General features: G+C 34.7%; 1 long non-coding RNA gene and 1 pseudogene across 1 annotated transcript in view; one reads left to right on the forward strand and one right to left on the reverse strand.

Moving 5' to 3' along the window:
* The window catches only part of LOC135212572 (uncharacterized), a 157,449-nt gene extending 153,098 nt beyond the window's left edge, over window positions 1–4,351 (forward strand). Inside the window, exon 3 of the long non-coding RNA XR_010313931.1 lies at window positions 4,264–4,351. This is a non-coding gene — a long non-coding RNA (uncharacterized LOC135212572). The remainder of the gene's footprint in view (window positions 1–4,263) is intronic.
* A 2,467-nt stretch (window positions 4,352–6,818) lies between these two features.
* Window positions 6,819–20,356, reverse strand: part of LOC135212790 (nuclear pore complex protein Nup155-like) — a 40,138-nt pseudogene continuing 26,600 nt past the window's right edge.

Here is a 20,356-nt window from a genome sequence, read left to right on the forward strand (position 1 = left end):
CGAATCTACACTTGATTTTAAACTGCTGCGATCACATCCATTTTCAGTTTATTGAATCTGGTCAGGTTGTTGCTAGGGTCTCTAAAAACTTTATTGGTTACACTGTGTAATATCTCTCATTCACCTAATGATTCAGGTCAACTTTATGAAATCTCGCGGATTTAAATTGTGGATGTATATATATTATATATGGCCCGCAAGAATGTATTTATAGGTTATTCTGAAAGAGTAATGACCAGTCTCCGCATTCCAAGTCGTTATGTTGTATCTTCATCGGTGAGCTGATGTAGTAATTTCCAGCAGCTTTTGGTTACATTATACCTAAGTACCACTTGATGTTTTAGTAAGAATTTTTCTCTTATGTTGTTATAGTACAAAGTATTCCTCATACTTCAATTGGTTATGCAAAGTATTTAATAAAATTTGCTATACAAAGTATTCTACTTGGAAAAAAGTTAGTTTTCACATTAATTATTTATTATAGAAGCCTGACCTATGAGCTTGATTGATTGATTGATTTGTTATAATTATAATAGTATAGCATCAAACTGACTTACAAGAGTTGCCATTTAATGTTTTGGGAATTTTACATGAAATATATTAATATTTTAATTTCAAGCAAATCAATTTTCCCTCAGAATTCATAAATTATTTCACATTTATCAAATTTAGATAACGTAAAATCGAAGGCTGTGCTGTTTCAACAAAATAGCGTAGTACTACTACATAGCGTCGTTATTTGCTGTAGAGAAAACAAGCCTAAAATAGAACACGAAGATGCCCAGAACGCCGCTGAAGAACATTGTATAAATATTATATTAAAGTTGAATTTATAACTTGATAAAAAAAAATCGCAGAAATTGGACACATATTGATAAAATTTTAGTTTCTCCAAGGTTCCTTTGCATCCACCAAGTATGCTTGCTTAACTAAAGTTTTTAAAACTATTTTTTTTTTTTGCTGTATGTTTTTGTATTTTTTTTATTTAAGCGCCTGGTCAATGTAGTTTCCTATTTAACGATTTCTTTAATATTATGTTGACCTTTAATCTGTCTATAATGAAAGTGATGTCATTATACACTGTTCAGTTAAACCAGTCGCAGTCGGATTGGGTCCAGTCCTCTCTATATGGTTATGGTGACAAACGTCGAGCTAAGGCTATTTGTTAATGGAAGAGTTCTCATACAACAAAGTCATTTAAATTGATTAAAATTTTAAAACCAGCTGGAATAATGTCGAAATTTGTAAGTACATCATTGGAACAGTCAGGTCACGTTGTGATGTCACAAAGGTACACCACACTAGTCTAGATTCTCAACCATGAAATCTTTAAGGAAGTCGTAAGTTCTTCGGTATATTGGAATTAGGTTCATTGCCCATATCGGTGAACGATTATTTCGTTATGTGTATTTTGTAAATGACCCGAGTTGCACATATCGGCCAACGATCCCGGAATGGATAGGCAGCACATCGAGACCGCTGCGCTCAAATCGTAATAAGTATTTTTTCTCCTAAGTTACGAAATAATGGCATAATTCAAGCGCTTTTTCGAGAGAGGTGACCGCCATAGACGTCTCCGCTTGGTCATTTACCCTAGCCTAGTATCCCTATGTCAAGTTGCTGTCTCGTCGAAGGGTTATGCATTCAGTGGACTCGTACTACTGACATTATATATATATATATATATGTGTATATATATAGGTATATATATATAGATATATATATATATATATATATATATATATATATATATATATATATATATATATATATATATATATATATATATATATATATATATATATATATATATATTATCTATAATATATATATATATATATATATATATATATATATATATATATATATATATATATGACAAAAAATTTGTCAGTTTAGGTTAGGTTACTATACTGATGCCAAGGTCTTACATTGTGACACAAGGTCAGGTTTGATTAGTTGGATACTTAAGTAAATTTTTACTATAATACCTCAACCTCTCCCACGAGTTTCTTGTTTAGTATTAGAACCATGGGAATGAATGTTAAAACTTAATGAAAGACTACCTATATAATTATCCTATCTCAATAACTGTAAATTTGAGGTAGAATTTAGTAGTTTTTTTTTTTTTTATTGAGCATAATTAGGAGGTCTTAAGTGCTCACTATAAAAACTCCAATGGTGTGTTTTAGTATTCAAGTGAAATTATACTAATTCCTCCAAAATCCTTTTGACATGTAAGTTTTAGTTGTTATTTGGCCAAGTCATTGCAGTCTTTAGCTAAATTCTGACATCGTGGGAAAACATGGATGAAATTCAGTTTTCAATTATGAAAACAATTTGTTGTATATTTTTTCTCATAAATAACAAAGTTCTCGGTATTGGAGCATTGCTTTTAATCGTCGTATAGTTTAGTTGGAAACATGCCAAAATCTATTGAAAAAGTACTGTTACTGAGATAATTAGTATGCTCCCTTTTTTTCCTTTCTCACCAAGAATGAGAAAGCAGCTGATCCATGGCCTCATTCATTCATTATCAAGAATCTACGGCCACTCCTCTGCCCGGAGGAAGAAGAGATGCTCCTGTGTCCGGTAAGGGCTCTTCGGTATTACATTAGTAGAACCAAGAAGCTTAAGGGACCTCTCCAAAAATGCCCTTTCCTTCTTTTTGAGAAGCCTTATCTCCAAAGGACATTCGGAGGTTCAAGAAGACACTCTTCCTTTTAAAGAGTCAAAGCACATGAGGTTCAAGCAGTGGTTACTTTGTTAGCAAACCACCACAGCATGCCTTTGGCTTTGATTCTGCAGTCGACTTCTGGAGGTCAAAGTCAATCTTGCCTCGCATTATCAGACATCAAAACATTTGAAAATTGTTATACTTTAGAATCTATCTCCGTGCTGGCATGGTATTAGGAGAGGAGGCATAGGGTACTGACTGTCTTTTATACTATCTTCTCGCCTTGTGTTAAGGTGTTGAATTTCTTGGAAAGCTGGGGGTACAGTGTACCCAGAGTAAACCTCCAGTTCTTATTTTTAGTGGATGAGAATAAGTGTTTTTAAATGTAGTGTAGGTGTTGGTGTTGTTGTTTTATCTGGTTTGTGCTCAGGACAAGGGCAATGTCTTTTCTTTGCCATTCATTGGTGTACTGCCATGAAAGCAAAGTCCCCACTAAGTAGAAGCTACTCATGGCCAATACTGCCAAGTCTTCCATGATTTAAGAGAACAACAACCAGAGGCAGTAAAAATACCTGCAGCTGCTCTCTTTAAGATAAGATACAATAAGCATTCTTGCAGTGGTAGCCAAATGTTCTTATTTCAAAGCTGCCATCTTTTCTCTAAAGATGTGTAGTAGTTAGTCCATGATTCACACCTCTTAATGTGGAAATCAGCTATGTAACTGCTTGGGAAGTTATTTGTGTAAAAAATGACATTTTTATGATAAAGCTAAGTTTTACACATTACTATACTTACCAAGCAGTTACATAATCAAAGCCCTCCCTGCTCCCCAGAGATGGACGTGTTTTTGAAAGAAAACGAATTGGGGAGGGTCTGTTTATTTGTACCTAGCTCTCCGAGTGGGGCCGGTCCTGTTCACCTACACTAGCGATAACAGCGCCACAGCAAATTTGAATTTTGGACTGCCGAGGTAGGAGGCTTTCAACTATGTAACCGGTTTGTAAAGTATATTGTGTAAAACTTACTTTTATCATAAAGATGTAATTTTTAAGGAGTAATGATTATAACATCACAATGTCAAATTAGTTGTATTGTGGCATTCTTCATACTAGTAGAAGCACTATATTCAAGCAGCTTTAACCCTGAATATGTAACACATACATTACCCGGGGTGGGGATATTGATTATAGCCCAAGGAATGGCAAAAATACAAGTCATTTCAGAGTTAAAAGTGTATGTTCAAAGTGTTTTTGCTATAGCAAATATGCATAAGTTTTGTTAAAAAGCAACATCCCAAAAGAAGTTAAAAATAGTACGTATCTATGTTTTAGGGTATAGATGATATGTCAGTGTACTTCCCTTGCAGCAGATTGTTTGTAATGTAGATTTTACAGGTGTAATTTATTGACTTTAGATAAAGTTTGGGACTGCCTTTTCACAGTCATATGTCATGTTTTTTATGATAATTTGAAATTTTACACGGAAATGTTGATGGCCTTTTAATTACATTGTGTTGTAATGGCACTATTTTTTCAGTTTTTCTCTTTTCTTTTCAATTTTTCTAATCATAAAACCCCATTTTTCAGGTCAACAGAGCTGCAAAGTATATGGTCTCCCCACTGCACTGTAGGATCAGATTTGGTTTGTGCATTCATAAACAGAAGGTAACGCACTAAAAATCAAATTGGAAAAAATTCCTTTTATTTTAAAGTACTCAACTCAGATGTATTAACAAATAGAAGTCTATGATTGTGATGTATGTATATATTATAAATTCAGACCAACTTTCAGTAGAATTTGAAACAATCCTTTTAGCCCTACTGACATACTTTTAAATAGGAGGCATGAAATGAGTTTGTATTTTGCTAGGTATACCTACAAATTTACGTATTTCCTTGAAATTTTATCCTTTAAATATTTTTATTTATGGTAACTGTAAATGTCATTTCATCTCCTGGTTGGTGGCTCCTGCATATGGAAACCTGGCAGTGGTTTTTAAAGCTCTACTGTAACTAAAGCATGTAGCACTACTCAGATCTAGATCTAACCACTTTTGTACATGCAATGCCACAACTGCTGTTTTGAGGTGATGCCAACCACTTAATTATAAATGTGACAGTTTTACTCTACTAGTTATAACAATGTTCCATACAGCATATCAGGAAAAGGAAGAAAGAGTAAGTGATATAATTTACACCTGGTCACTAGTCCTAAATTTCACTTATTTTTTACTACAGTGTACAATCTTAGTAGTGAGGGCAGTGTCTTCTACTTTTTTTTCTTTTAATTTTTGGTTGACTCATTCTGTACCACAGGTTTAATTTTGGCTACTCATTCATTTACATAGTATGTAATGGTTTAGTTTCTAAATATCTTATTGGCACATCACAAACTTCAGGTTTTTTTTCTCACACAGTAATAAAGTATTCATTTTCATAAAACCTACAATACGTACTTTTGCATTCGCTGATTATATTGCCATCTCTATTTTAGAGAGTATTGTACCCCGATTGGTTTTCTACTGCTGATACATGGAAAAAATAAAATGCCTGTGAATTTTCTTTTGCTTCAGAGTCAGAGGTGTAGGACAACAAGACTTAAGAAAGCAAGATGTGGAAGTAAAGTAAAAGGGCAAAAAATAGGTGTAGATACCCTAGGCCTGTAGGTACACTGCATACACCCTGTAGGTATACCTACAATTTACCATGAGATAAACTAACCCCGCCCCCACCCACCAGTCAACCTTCCTGCAGTTGTATGCAGTCCCTCTATTATGAAGATTAAAACTTGAGTTTATATGCTTTCTGCTTGCCCATGACTGCTTTAGGAATGTACCCCTACCAAACCATGATTTAGCAGCATCTCTGCCAAACCATGATTCAGCAATACTCCTTACTAAACTATCTTGGCTGTTTGATTGACTTTGGTGTTAATATAGTATTCTTGTATTCGCATTAGATTCGTTTTGAGTGAAAACCTCATTTGCTTTTGTTTTCCTGCATTAAGGTATATTGTCTTGCACAACCTTTTAAAGTTTGCTTTTGAAAGTTCAGCACGTTAAATGGTTTTCTTTAGACAAAGACATTTTGTTATTTCAAGATAACTTTAACCAATTGCCTTTCCCCCAACTTATTTGTGATATATTTATCATTTTGTTCTCTAAGGAAAATCTAAATCTGAAGCATGAATTCCCCTTGTTAAATCTGTCTACCCATTGTGTTAGGCATTCTTGGGGGGACAAAGATTATTGAACCCTTACCCTCTACACCTGCCATTAAGTTTCAGTGCAAGTCTTATAATCTACCATCAACAAGTTTAAAGTACTATTCTTACTTGTATTCCCTAACATGCAGAATACATCACCTCTTCTTGAACATTTTATATCTTAGTGAATAAAATTAACCATCAAAACCTCAGGTTTTAGAGTGAGTCTGTGACACTACCATGTCAGCATTAGCTCAAAATGTACAAAACAGTAGGCATGAATTAGTTGCTTGAGCCTTGCACTGAAGATCCTGCCATGAACAGGTGAGTACTACAGTCATATACCCAAAGTTCAGACTGACAGACAGACAGAAAAGATTTTCCTAAAGATCCAAAGAAGAAGCACCTCAGTGGCATGGTCGGTTTGGTCTTGGCCTGCCACCTTGGTGGCCGCAAGTTCAATTCTCGGGTATTCCATGGAGGGGTTAGAGATGTATATTTCTGGTGATAGAAGTTCACTCTCGACGCAGTTCAGAAGTCATGTAAAGCCATGGTCCCCATTGCTGAATAACCACTGGCTCTATGCAACATAATAACACCACACAAACAAAACAATAAAGATCCAAAGATGGATCTTTATTGTTTAAAGTAATTTGTATTTTTCCTAACATACAAACCTGAGGTCTTTACATAGGGGATTCACTTCAGAGCAAGCTGGAACTGGCAATTGAACTTGAAACAAGGTGGTTATTGGAAGTTGGCTACTGACAGGAAGGGAGGAAGCCCCACCATCCAGTCGGTACGCATTCACTTTACTTTTTGCCCAGGTAGCAGTGAGGTAGAGGTGTGTGGGTGGGTGTGTGTGTGGGTGTGGGTGTGGGTGTGGGTGTGGGTGGGTGTGTGTGTGTGTGTGTGTTTAAATGGAAAAGAATAAAAATTATTCAGGTTAAAATTTATTCCATTTGAAACTAAAATTATCAAAACAATGATTTTACAATTAAAATGGAAACTTAATTACGTACTGACAAAGGTTTTCTACAGAAAACCTGTCCAACAAACTGTACTAAAATATTACACACACTTTACAATATGCAAAATTACCAAATCCTTTTCTGTAAAAATGATAATTGGAGTTCCTGATATTTCAGGTTCACTTAAAATATAATTTGCACCAAAGCTTTATATATCACATGTAAACAAGACATACAGTATTTACATAGCACATACAAAATCAGAGGACTTAAAACTACATAAATCTTTCCAGTTGAGCCTGACAAGTTTTTAGTGTGCATAAATAACACACCCGCTGAAGGATCTGCTGACGCTCCAAGCTCTGTAATGTACTCTGCCACATAGTCAAGACACTGCTCCCTTAACGCTCGTCTTAAATGAAAAAATAAAAAATTAATATGCAGCCACTAAAAGCTCGGCACAAATAAGGATATATATATGTTACTTTACTGAAAAAGTTTAAGCCATCCTTCCCTGACAATGCAATCTTCTAGAATCTAGGGTATATTTCTGGGAACTGCTGCAATTTGTCTTCTATCAGTGGAGTGTTTTGTTACCATGGACAGCCGCTTCTTATATCATAAAATGTCATTTCTAAGCACTTTCACCCCATGGGGCTGGGTAGAGGGCACTTTCAGTAAGGACTTGTACTAAAAAACAACCAAAAATTTCCTGTAAGATCATACTACATCAAACCTCAACTTTACTGGAGCAACAATGTTTCTAGTGGATATTCATTCTTTGAATAGGTCAGTAGAAAAGTTGGTTATATAAATTAATTAATAATTAACTATACGTAAGTCTAATCTGTGGTTTAAAATTTAAATTTAAAGCGTCTACTCTGTGGCTTACAATTGAAAAATGTGCTAGCCCTGTATTATAAAAGAATGAGACAGTGTTGAAGTCTGCACTATCCAAACTCAAGACAAGTGCAAGAAGAAGCCAGAATATCTAATTCTGTGTCCAAGGACAACCTCATGATTCATTGTCTATTTTGTCTGAGTTAACATTGAACAAGATGCCCAGAGTTCATGACTGAAGCTAGCACGAGACTAACTGCCAAGATTTGGAGACACCAAGAAAAAACAAATATAACTGCATTTCTTTGATAGTAAAAGATCATTACCAAACTATTACACATGAATGAAATATATAACCTTGTGTAACATTTGTACCTAGCCAACAATACCTTTACAAGTAATATCATATATAAAAATTATCCTCACAGACTAGCAGTGATTATATTACTTACTTTTGGTTTTTGGTTGTACAGAAGATAGGGTTTTCCGTTAACATTGATATAAGGTGAGCTGACACTCCAAGAAGGTGATAAGGAGACCTTTCAACTTCCCAAACTGTATCTCCACTTCTGATAATCTGCAATTATTCAACAGCAATAAGAAAATATTCTTAATGGTAGATCTGAAAATGAATAGGAAATGAGAAATATTGTGTTTTTTAAACATATCTACAAAAGTACACTGAACTTTACAAAATAAAACCAGTCAAATAAACTGTGAATACTTGTCGCCTGAGCCAGGTACTGGGGTAAGTTTCAAAGGCACTTTACTTCTCCTCGTGTATTCACTACACCTTGACTCTTTTTACAAACAAAACATGTCAGCAGAGTATGATCAGGGAAAGCAATAGACTACAACTAATAAAGGAAGGGGAATCTTCTTAGCATTTACATCCCTTCCCCATACATCAAAATGTCTGACTTTGATACCCAAAATCAGCTGGTGGCAGACATGTTATATGCCATCACTACAATATTAAGCTTCAGAAAAATACATATAATTAATATTGTATTTAAGTAAACTAATCATTTGCATATTAATTAAAAATGTAATAAAACATTTGTAAATTATTTTTAAAAAATTTAAAATGTAAATAAATCTATGATTATGACATCACTACATACTCGACCCAAAAAGTAACCATAATAAATGCTTCCAAAACATTCTGTTCAGCTGCAGACGAAGTTAGTTCAACTCCTATCAGCTGACAAACATCTGTGTGATTCCAGGCCATCTAACCCCTCGACTGTGGCATCTCTTATCTCTGACGGCCGTTGTTGCCTCAATCTTGAATAACCACCAAGAGAATGCGAACGCCTAAATCTCTCCATGCTCCTTGATCTAGAGCAAGAACCTCGTCTATTCCTCCAGATGACCGTTCCCATGAAGTAGAATGTACAGCCTCCCTGCTTCTACCATTATTCCTAATGGCTGTTGGAGAAGTTGACCTTGATCTTCTGGTATCTAGGTGAGCCGTCACTTCCATCGATGTATCCAGAGGGGTTACCAACTCTGTATTATTTGACCTTTTAATGGGAGCTTTATCATTCTTCCTTTTTATTTTAAAAGGTCTTACAGTAGAAACTGGTACATTTCTCCATTCTTTGAAGATTGATGTCTACTCACTGTTGATTCCCTAACCAACAGTGGTGTATCCATAAACGGCTTTCTCATCACAGTTGACATCATCATCCCACCCGATTCACATCCCAGTGTCTGTCGAACTTTTCGGCCAAGTCCGACGGCCATCATTGTCATAACCTGTATCAGCCACTGTCTTCTTCACTTTGTTTTTGACAGGAATGTGACAGTCCTGGCTCAATGATGAAGACGAGTTTAATCTTCTCCTCTTGGCATGAGGATCAGCCACGAAGTCCCTCATTCTCCAACGCTTGACAGGTGCATGCAGTGATGTCATCGAGTCTTGCGATGACGTCGAGCTAGAAGAAGAGGAGGAGTTACGTCTTTTTCTTTTGCCTTTCTTATTTATCTTCTCTTTCCGAAACTGTTAACTTTTTCATAAATGTATGTGCTACCGAGTTGCAAGCATATGTATATCCGGAAGCAAAGAGGATGTGAGAATAGAAGTAGGCTGTGATGTCATGGTGGCGCCCTGTCAGTTTGTGACGTCACTGATGGCGTGGGTTGGTCATCCAAAGATAACGGCATCTTCCCATCTCTTGTTCCGACTTTTCATAAAACTTCTTCCATTGTTCCACCGACCAACTACGACCATTTGAACAACGGATTAGTAATAGTCCTACATTCATTCTGCACTTACTACACGTTGGGTGTGAGGATCTGTAGACACAGACATTAAGAATCGAACAAGGAAAACCCACTCACTCCAGGGCACTTCCTTTGTCTCTTGTGAGATCCCGAGAAAGCTGCTGTTGGTGAGGCAAAATTCTCCATGATCTCACAACTTACTCAAACCTACCAGATCACACACTGAGAGTACCTAGCAAAAAAAAGGTAACAAAGAAAAATATGAAAAAAAGGGCAAACTAAAACTTAAAGAGATAGGGACTATCACGTCCTCTCTTAAAGGCGGTAGGAAAGTAACTGATAGGTCATTGGAATGCCCAGGTGTGGGAACTACCAATACCCGTGACCAGGTACAGATGCCAATAGTCCCTGGATCACACAAGTTTTTTAAAAGCTACCGGATTTCTGGCTGGCACTAGAATATTTATCCTAATGTTAAGACCGAAGGTTTGTTTCATATATGAACAACTAAAATATTCAGCACTGCTTATCTACAAAAGTCAAAAGACTAATTGTGGCTTGGACAACAGAAATACAAGTATGGTAATACTTACTTGTGATAGATATTTATAAGTTTGCTGACAAGAATTCCACAACTTTGTAATGCTGTGACTACCCAAGGTTTCGGGACTTTTTGGACTTTTAGCTGAACGGATTTAATCTCACACTCTCTGATTATGTGCTCTGCAAAAATTTTTAAATTACTGACACACTAAATATGCCTGGGTTTTAAAGTAAATGGCTTATATGATTAACTGATATTCTAATATAAACCTCCAAACATATCCTACTATACAAAAAATTAAAACATTCTTTTCGTGCTGCAACTATGCAGACTAATATAAAAGCACAAAATCATAAACTTGCATCAAATGAAATTAATAAGTTACTCACCCAAGGGAAAATAGTTAGGATTTGTAGAATATATGCGAGCAAGAGTTTTAATTTTACTGGCCAGAATATCTATTCGTGTTTCAACTGCATTAGAAAGCGACCTATCCAGTTCTGTCTCGATTATTTTTGTCCAGATAAGCTGAAATGATGCAAACATATATCAGTAAAGTACACGTATTATAATTTGCTTCATCACAAATCAACTGATTTCATGTCTACATTACTAAAAGTAGAGATACTACTCTGCTTTATGCTAATTGGATCCTTACATAACTGAGGATATTAGTATTCTGCAGTAGTACCTCTATTTTATGATAGATAAAAGAGTATTATAAAACACTGTTCATTACCTCATTAATCATAAATTGCATGAATCCTAATTTAGGAGGGATGATGACAGATTAGTCTAACTTGTGGTGTCACATAAATGGGAAGAAGAAAATTAGATAAAAAATCTAAAGACAAGTACAGTAAAGGGGAAGACAGAACATAACACCAAAAGAATCTAATAATAGTGAAGTAAATTAGCAAAATATTACTCATTCTTCATTACAATGTAGTGAAAGAATCTAGAAAGGACAGTGGTTATAGCTGACAGGAACTCACTTCTGAACACTAATTACATAACTAAATAGCAAACCAAAACAATTAATTATGAAAATGATAAAATTATTTATTCTCACACAGCAAAACTGATTGAATGAAGGAGCTGCTACATAAACCAAGTGCTCTCAGCATGATAATAATTTGAGAACATAATATTAGCAGTAAACCTGGCAACAGCAAAATGTTCACTACTGTAGACTTTGCTAATTTGTTACTGAGCAAAAAGTGGAAAGAGCATGTAAGATTGATTGGTAGATAAGAAAAAAAATTAAATTACTGGCTGTGCACTACTCTCAACAGAGTGCCTCAGTGGCGTGGTTGGCATGGTCTTTTGCCTGTCACCTTGGTGGCAGTGAGTTAGATTCTCAGGCATTCCATTGAGGGGTCAGAGATGTGTATTCCTGCTCGAAGTCATGTAAAGCCATTGGTCCCGTTGTTGAATAAACCACTGGTTCCATGCAACGTAAAAACACCATACAAACAAAAAAACAAAACAACTACTCTCTATAGCACTTAGCTACCTCAAAAAATTTTAAAGTGTTTCCAATGGCGTAGATGCTTCCATTTCATTGCTTCTCAATATTGAAATTTCAATTTCTCATCTACTGATCCCCTATCTCATGGTCCACTTTGTGCTCAATAAGTAGCAAATTCTACAGCAGTGAGCACTGCTGTTTCCAGGTTCATTGCTAACTTTTCTATATACTCAAATACCTATTAAATTAAGAGTATTTAGCTTTTGCTGCGACTTCTTCAATCAATCAGTTGTACTTTGAGAATAAGTATAATTTCATTTTCTTTTTCTGCTATCTGACACCACAGGTTGGTCTGATCCATCATAATTCCTCCCAATTTGGGATTAAGCAATTGATGGTGTCGTAATGAACAAAGGCTTATAATACAAAGCACATTTTTCAATACTTAACAATTAACCATCCTCACACACTCAACCAAAGATTTTCTTAGCAAGACAGAATGAGGAGCAGGAGATGCATAAGCAGTGCAGACCTCTAATATTGTTCAGAACAAGTTAGTGTGACTGAGATCCATTGTTAAGATGTGAGAGAATTCATGATTAATGGGTTTGTACTAAAAATGTTTTCATGTTATCACAATATTTTCATGACTAAAATGAGGGCTCTCCTCATCACATTCAGTCTACTTGGGTTTTAAAGTTTTACATATCGGAAACATTTAAGAAAAAAAAAAAATATTGACTTAAGTTTCCCAAATTTAAAAATTAAGATTTACCTGGACAAGTTGGGGTTCAGAGTGCCCAGCACAGTGAACAATAGCCAACTTGCATTCCCATAGGGACCATGGTTCAGCAAACTTCTCATATAATGTTGTTAATGTCAGTAAAGATGAGTTCAACTGAGCAATTACATCTGCACTGGTTCCATCTGACTGCAGGGCATCTAGAATCTGTGTAATTAGAATGTTTATTCAATTTTTTAGGGATACCAAATTAACCAAATAAATGACAACCTGATAAAGATTTGTTACATACCATGTCCAAGACATATTGTACCAAATATAAACAAAATATAAACAATAACGGCATACCATTAACTGTACTCTAGCCACAGATTTCTTTTCTTCTAGGTGTAGCATAAAATCGGAGTAACTTGATGCAGTATTCATCTCACAGGAACTCAAACACATTATGGCACGAGACAGGTATTCTACACGTACATGAACGTGGGTGTTCCCTGATAAAAATAAAATAACAAAACCTTTTGTATTTTGAAATTTTAAAATAAATAATGTTCCAGTTATTTCACTGACAAATTTTAGTTTACACTGCATTTCTTTTTAGAGGTGCAGCACTTCACCAAGTAAATACCTCAGTATATTAAGCTAACAGGAAATTAATGGTAAGACTGGCTGTATAACAAGATTACCAAGCCCACACTATCAGATTTCTTTTGCAAATTATTTGTGTCATCACAGACCTACTATGAGTCTATGAGTTCCACATAAATGTCAGGCACATCATTCCAATTGCAGTAGAAAAAGATATTCACAAAGTTCAGGTAGGTGGTGCACACGTTAACTGAACCATTCTTTGTATCGATTTTTATACTGGTACCTGACAGGTGAGTAAGCACATTTCAACTATGGTAGAATAATTTTTTATTGTAGTCTTTCAGTAAGACTAAATCCTTCTGTTGTATAAATCTTTCAGTAAGACTAAATCCTATTTTCCAATTTGGTGATTTCATGAAGAAGGTTATATCTTCACATTTATAGTTATTATTCTGCAGCTGTACTAATGGGCTGTAGGAGATTGCACCTGGGTCAGCTGATCATCTTTTCCTTCTACACACAGAATGACGCAAATGAGATTGCTATATTAATCACTTACAGGACAAACTTAACAGGAGATATCTCGTAAAAATGTTTAAATGCTAATAGAAGACTAATACGACATGTTTTTCGTGATCCAATGTTGTTTTAAGGCTTAATCAAGATATCTTGTGCTATATTGTAGCTACTGGGAAGTTCGTGAGTTATCAAGAATTACTTTTTTTGCACTTCAATGGTCATGCCTGGTCATTTTTTTTTTTCCCCGTTCTTAGGTAATACATATTGATTTATTACGTTGATGTCATATCTTCTGTTAGACTCCTGGCAATTTTGTGATACATCAAGTATAATTTTTTTTTACATTTTACACTGGAGGTACGCAACCAATCTGTTTATTTCTTCTTATTTTTTTTCTTTTTATTCGATGCTACTTTCATAATGACTAAAACTAAACATACAAGATATCTTGTGATAGACCAAAACGGGTATAATTTGTACAGGATAACTCATTTATGATCATAAAAAGGTCTCAAATTGAGTTTCTAAAAATCACTATTTTGCATAAAATAATCATAATGTTGAAATTAAGAAGTACAGTTCCTAAACAACTTATATTTTCAATAAAATAAAATGATTGGAATCTTTTTGTCAAATAATGTTACAAAAATAGGTCCCTTAACCCTTAATGGACGGACATGCTCACGAGTAGCAATAAACAGGTCTTGGTGGATGATGGAATGACTTATGGTGAGTAACAATATTACCCGCCATCAATTTAGGGGAGTCTGCAATGGAAAGAGGTGCCATTACTTCTATAATCCATAAATTCACTAATGGAAACTTTTAGACTGACTTTAAGGGAAAGGATGTACTAGTGACCTCCCTGTTTCACAAGAAACTGTTTTGTAAATTGCTCATGAAATTTACCAGAAGGGGTTGCTGTTGGTCTTTTAGTTCTAATTCACTCTGATAGTATGTCGGTTATAAATGTAATTTTGCAAATAAATATTTACAAAAACCTGTATTTAAATCCAAAAAAACGTTATTGCATCTTCGTTCTTGGAATTTACGTAAATATATTTTACAACAAATATGCTCAGAATTTGTCACTAATTTTGTTTTAGTTCTTATCTGTTTTGATATGTGTGAGCTATAATTATAAATTTTACAAAATAAAATATATTTATTTACTAAGAAAAATCATGGAAAACTTTGTCAAATTTAGGCATGTCTTGTAAAAGAGGCCCCACAAGGGGTTGTAAATAGTCATTTTCAACTTCTCATGGAAGGTAGGGAAAATTTTTTAGAATTTTGTATACCATGTGCATTTGCATAGCTTCCTCTTTCCATTGAGGTGTTTTTTTCTTAAAATGGTCGTCCTCAAAGTTTGGCAGCCTGGGGTGCTGCATTGATGATTTATTACCCTGTCCATTAAGGGTTAAAACTCGAGAAGTATGTTAGTAGTACTATACTAAAGCCATTTTCTTAGGCACAATACATAATACCTCAAGAGAGAGAGAAAAAAAAACACACACTCACACATGAATTACCCATAAATAAAATATACACCTACCCAATCTGTTCAGCTAACAAAAAGAAGTGTTTTTAGCAGCCTTAAAATAGTCTTGGTTTCTTTCATAAATATCTCCAAAGAAGCTGGTGAAGTGGTCCTGTCCATTTGACCGTGTGAGGAAAGGTTTTTTCAAGGTATGGGATGATATTTGCCAGTAAACGTTCTGTTCGATTAGTGTCAACCAGCCACTGGTAGAGAGTGACGTTAGCTAGTTCATCATTACTACTGACAATTAGATTCATCATCTGAAAAAAAAAAATTATAATCTGGAGAGAAAGAAAAAAATATATATATTATTATATATATATATATAAAATAAATATATATATATATATATATTATATATATATATATATATATATATATATATATATATATATATATATAAAAATATATATATACACATAATAATAACAACCAAATATCTCATCTTAAAATATTTTTTTCATCAGCTTTTTCCGCCTTTTATACTGAAATTTTTTTGAAGTCTCAGTTTTTCTTGTTTTTTTTTAATCCACCCCATTCCCCATTCTATAATTTCAAGATTTCTCTCCCGCCACTACCATGATATCTAACAATTTTTAGATTCCAGTATATTTTCCCATCCCTGGACACCAAACCTCTCTATCACTTCCTCATTCAGTGTTGTTCTGACCACATTCTGTTCATGAATATGAACACTCTACACATTTTACAAAATCTCCTTCATTTCTTTGTCAGTGCCCATGTTTCTGCAGCATATGTGACTTCTAGGGTTTATTTAACCAATCTAAGTTTGTCATTTCTCTTCTAATGAGGTATTTTTTATTACCAAGTAGTTTTCTCCTATGTCTTAATTTCATTCAAGCAGCAGTTAGTCTTTTTGTACTACATTTCAATCTTTGCTTCAGTTCAACACATTCCTAGGGTAACATATATGAACTGTAAAACCTGCCCATCTACCACTATACAGGTCTCCATTACCCTCTCTTCCACATTTGCTCTGCTAATGCATTTCAGGCATCAAAAATCTCTTACTCCATTTATATTTTGTAATGATGAACATCTATTGTGATACCATCTGTTACATTTGGTACACAGCACTGACTGCATGATCCCTTTCCTAGCTGTGCTTTTTCCTTTCCTTTCCTTTCAGTCACCATCAGTTTTGATTTGGATATGCTGATTTCCAGTACTCTCTCCTCTGTTCTGCTCTTCCACCTTCTAAACATTTTTACATCATTGTGTTTCTCATTTTGTTCGCAAATTTAACCTCATAAATTCACTCTCACCATTGGACTTTTCCACTGGCAGCAGAGAAGGAGGGCCATGTTAAAAATGCTTTTCTGCTAGACCTAAGCTGCTTTTATTTACACTTGTAAAGTACATAAGAATTATTATTATAAATAAATGTTTCTCCCGCTGTCATTGTTTTAGGTTTTTACGTACATTCCCTTCTACAACTGGGATATGGGTTTTACATGCTCTGGGGTCATATATGCCAACAAATATGGTAGTTGTATCTCAATGTAAGATTATTCACTAATTGAGGAACCAATTTAGTACTCACTAATTATGAGACCAATTTAGTTCCCTAATTAGTCATGAAAATGAGGTAAGGGCTACTTTACAAAAGCACAAACAGTTATGGATAGTTCACGGTTACTAAAATGCAGAAACTTTTAAAAACTTACTTGATTGGCATACTGTGTAGCATCTGTTGACGGTAATGTTGAAGGGGGTGGTGTTGGGGGTCCAGGACGAGATGGCACACTTGGAGATGATGGTGGAACTACTCCAGCACCAACCAACTGATTAAGTTGGTCCATAATTACTCTATAACATTCCATTCTGAGGAAATATTCATGTTTTAGCCAGCTAGCAGTTTACAAGTAGGTATGTATCAATAAAAAACTAACAAGTGATAAATAAAACTGATGCCCAGTAACATTACCTTGAAGTAAATGCAACATAGCCCTGGTGGTCTTCAGCTGGTTCATTATTCTTGTAATAATGTAATGCAATTCCAGTTGGGTCCCTCTGACCAGCAACACTCAAACACAAATCGACAATAGCTTCATATGCTCCACCACTAGCCAACTGACTGCTGATTCCAGCTACATTAACATGATGGCCAATTTGCTTGCATAGCTGCAATTAGTTTTAAAATACAATAATAAGCAAATAAAAAATAAATTAACCACAATAAAAAAACCTGGTCTGGTAATGTGCTGTCAATAATGTGTATAGGAAACTTGCATAATCAAAAGCAATTGTTCCTCAAGTTTTCAAACCAGAATATAATATATATATATATATAATATTATATATATATATATATATATAGATAATAATATATATATAATATAATATATATATATATATTATAATAAATATAATATATATATATATATATATATATAAAATATACAGTGGACCCCAGTATTCGCGTTCTCCAGATTCGCGGATTTCTCTGGGGAACGTTTCCTGCATTTATTCCTTCGCGGAAATTCGCGCATTCACCGGTATTTTTCTATGATAAAATATCACAAATTCATGGGTGGTTTTTTTTTTGAGATGAATTTTAATTAATCATAAAATGCACTTTTTGTGAGAAAACTATTAAAAAAACCAAGTATGAAAATTTTTAGTAAAGGGTGGGTTTTTTCTTGATTGTTTATAACTAACAAAGTAGCTGTTTTTAGCATTTTCATAGGGGTTCCAAACATTCGCGTGGTTCTAACTATTCACAGGGGGGTCCTGGTACGCATCCCCCCACGAATACGGGGGGACCACTGTATATAAAATCCACTTTCATAAAAGAATATTCCACTATAAGTCATTTCATACTATTCTACTATTAAATAATGTGAATAAGGGCTTCAATTGCCTGGAAAGAAACCATTTATAATCGTCAGAGAAAATCTACCTAAGTTAAATTTATGGTTGAAAAACACGCAAATGAGTGAAAGGAGTTGTATGGCTATTCTAATACAAGTAAATGTTAAAAACAATATTACTAATAGCAAATGAATGATGATATAGTATGGTTATTCTGATACAGGTAAAAAGTTTAAAAATCAAAAATTACTAAAGATCATCTGACATCTGCAATCCCACTTATACCATTTGCTAATCAATCAAGACATATAACAGAAAAATATAAGGTTATAATAAAAGTCAACGATATGAACAAAGAAAGAAATGAGATTCAGGGATGCATCTCAATTAATGGATATTCTTAAAGAGAATATCTTTAATACCATAAATAGTACTTGATAATGTTAGCACGGCTCCCGTGGGCACCAGAAGGGTTGCAAGACCTGACCTAATGGATAAGAATAACACTGGGAAGGGTGGGTAGAGATTAGTGGAAGACGAAAACACGAAATACTTTAGAGATAGAATTTTGCATGGCCAAAATTTATATGGAAACCATCTTACATAAGATCTACTTCAATGAATACTCATATCCTCAAGAGGTTGTAATGCTCATGACAAGTTTTCCTAAATGAAAAGGGTTATGAAACTGGCAAGGTAAAAGAAAAATAGATATCAAAGAAGAAGGAGGGAGGTAAAAAAGTGGCCGCAAGGCAGCAGGAAGAAAAGGGTCAACCCCTCAATGAGGAAGGATTATATGGAGAAAAAAAAAAAAAAAAACTTGGCAACATGGGAAAGCGATTTAAGGATTGCCGTTTCCACAAGTAAATGTGGGTTTGTGGTGACCTGGCAGGCTTTCTATTTGAAGCAAGTGCTCACAAGTGATGGATATATACCGTATATACTCGCATATTATGCGACTTTTGAAACCTAATTTTTTGAAAGCTAATTTTTAAAGGGGTCCGCATCATACACGCGGTATAAAATTAGCGTGCCGTCTATGCTTTCCCAAATCGGCAGATCGCGATATAACTACCGGAGGAAAACAGTAGATCTTTTAAAAAGTTATGCTTTACTTGTACTTCACTATATCCAATAATATTGTATGCATTCTCATATTACTATTGTATTTTAAAATACAAAAGAGCGATCGTGCGCCATTTGCATTATTTTGGTTTATACAACATGTTTAACTGTTCTAGACTAACCATCTATAATTTCCAAATCAGTGATTAAGGCACAACACCGAAGGATTCTTTCTTTTTGTTTTACTCAGTAAAAGAAACATTTGTTACTTGAACTAGTTTTTTTTTCATTTTAGGATACGCAGGTAATGAAAATTTATTAAAGTAAAAAAAAATGCATAAAAATTAATAAACTAAAATCCTCCGAAGTCGTTCTCCGTGTCCCGTATCAACAAATACTGCTCCGAATTCTTTGCCATCAGGCAGTCATCATATTCGTCATCTTCCAGATCTTTGATCATTTCATCTTCATCTCCTGCATCTTCGTATAGGACATCGTCAATTCACATGTTTAACTGTTCTAGACTAACCATCTATAATTTCCAAATCAGTTTGATTAAGGCACAACACCGAAGGATTTTTTACTTTTTGTTTTACTCAGTAAGAGAACATTTGTTACTTGAACTATTTTTTTCATTTTAGGATACGCAGGTAAGTGAAAATTTATTAAAGTAAAAAAAATGCATAAAATTAATAAAATAAAATCCTCCAAAGTCGTTCTCCGTGTCCGTATCAACAAATACTGCTCCGAATTCTTTGCCATCAAGGCAGTCATCATATTCGTCATCTTCCAGATCTTTGATCATTTCATCTTCATCTCCTGCATCTTCGTACAGGACATCGTCAATTCATATGGAAGGTATAGTCTTGTCACCGTGGCAAGCTCCCTGGCGTGGCTTTTAAAAGATCTGCCCTTATGCTAATTTTACAACAACAACAACTGGCCGTGCGTGACGACCTTTGAATGTCTTTGAGACAAACGCCCCCAGGCTATAATTATAAGATTATAAGGGGTTTTCATTCCCAGGTACTTTAATCTCCTTCCTATTCGGCCCTGCTCTCTCTCTCTCTCTCTCCCCTAAATCTTACAGCTGTCCGAGCGAGAGCTTTTTTCATGGGACAACATAGG

The sequence above is a fragment of the Macrobrachium nipponense genome, chromosome 41, assembly GCF_015104395.2.
Source record: "Macrobrachium nipponense isolate FS-2020 chromosome 41, ASM1510439v2, whole genome shotgun sequence".
NCBI lineage: Eukaryota > Metazoa > Arthropoda > Malacostraca > Decapoda > Palaemonidae > Macrobrachium > Macrobrachium nipponense.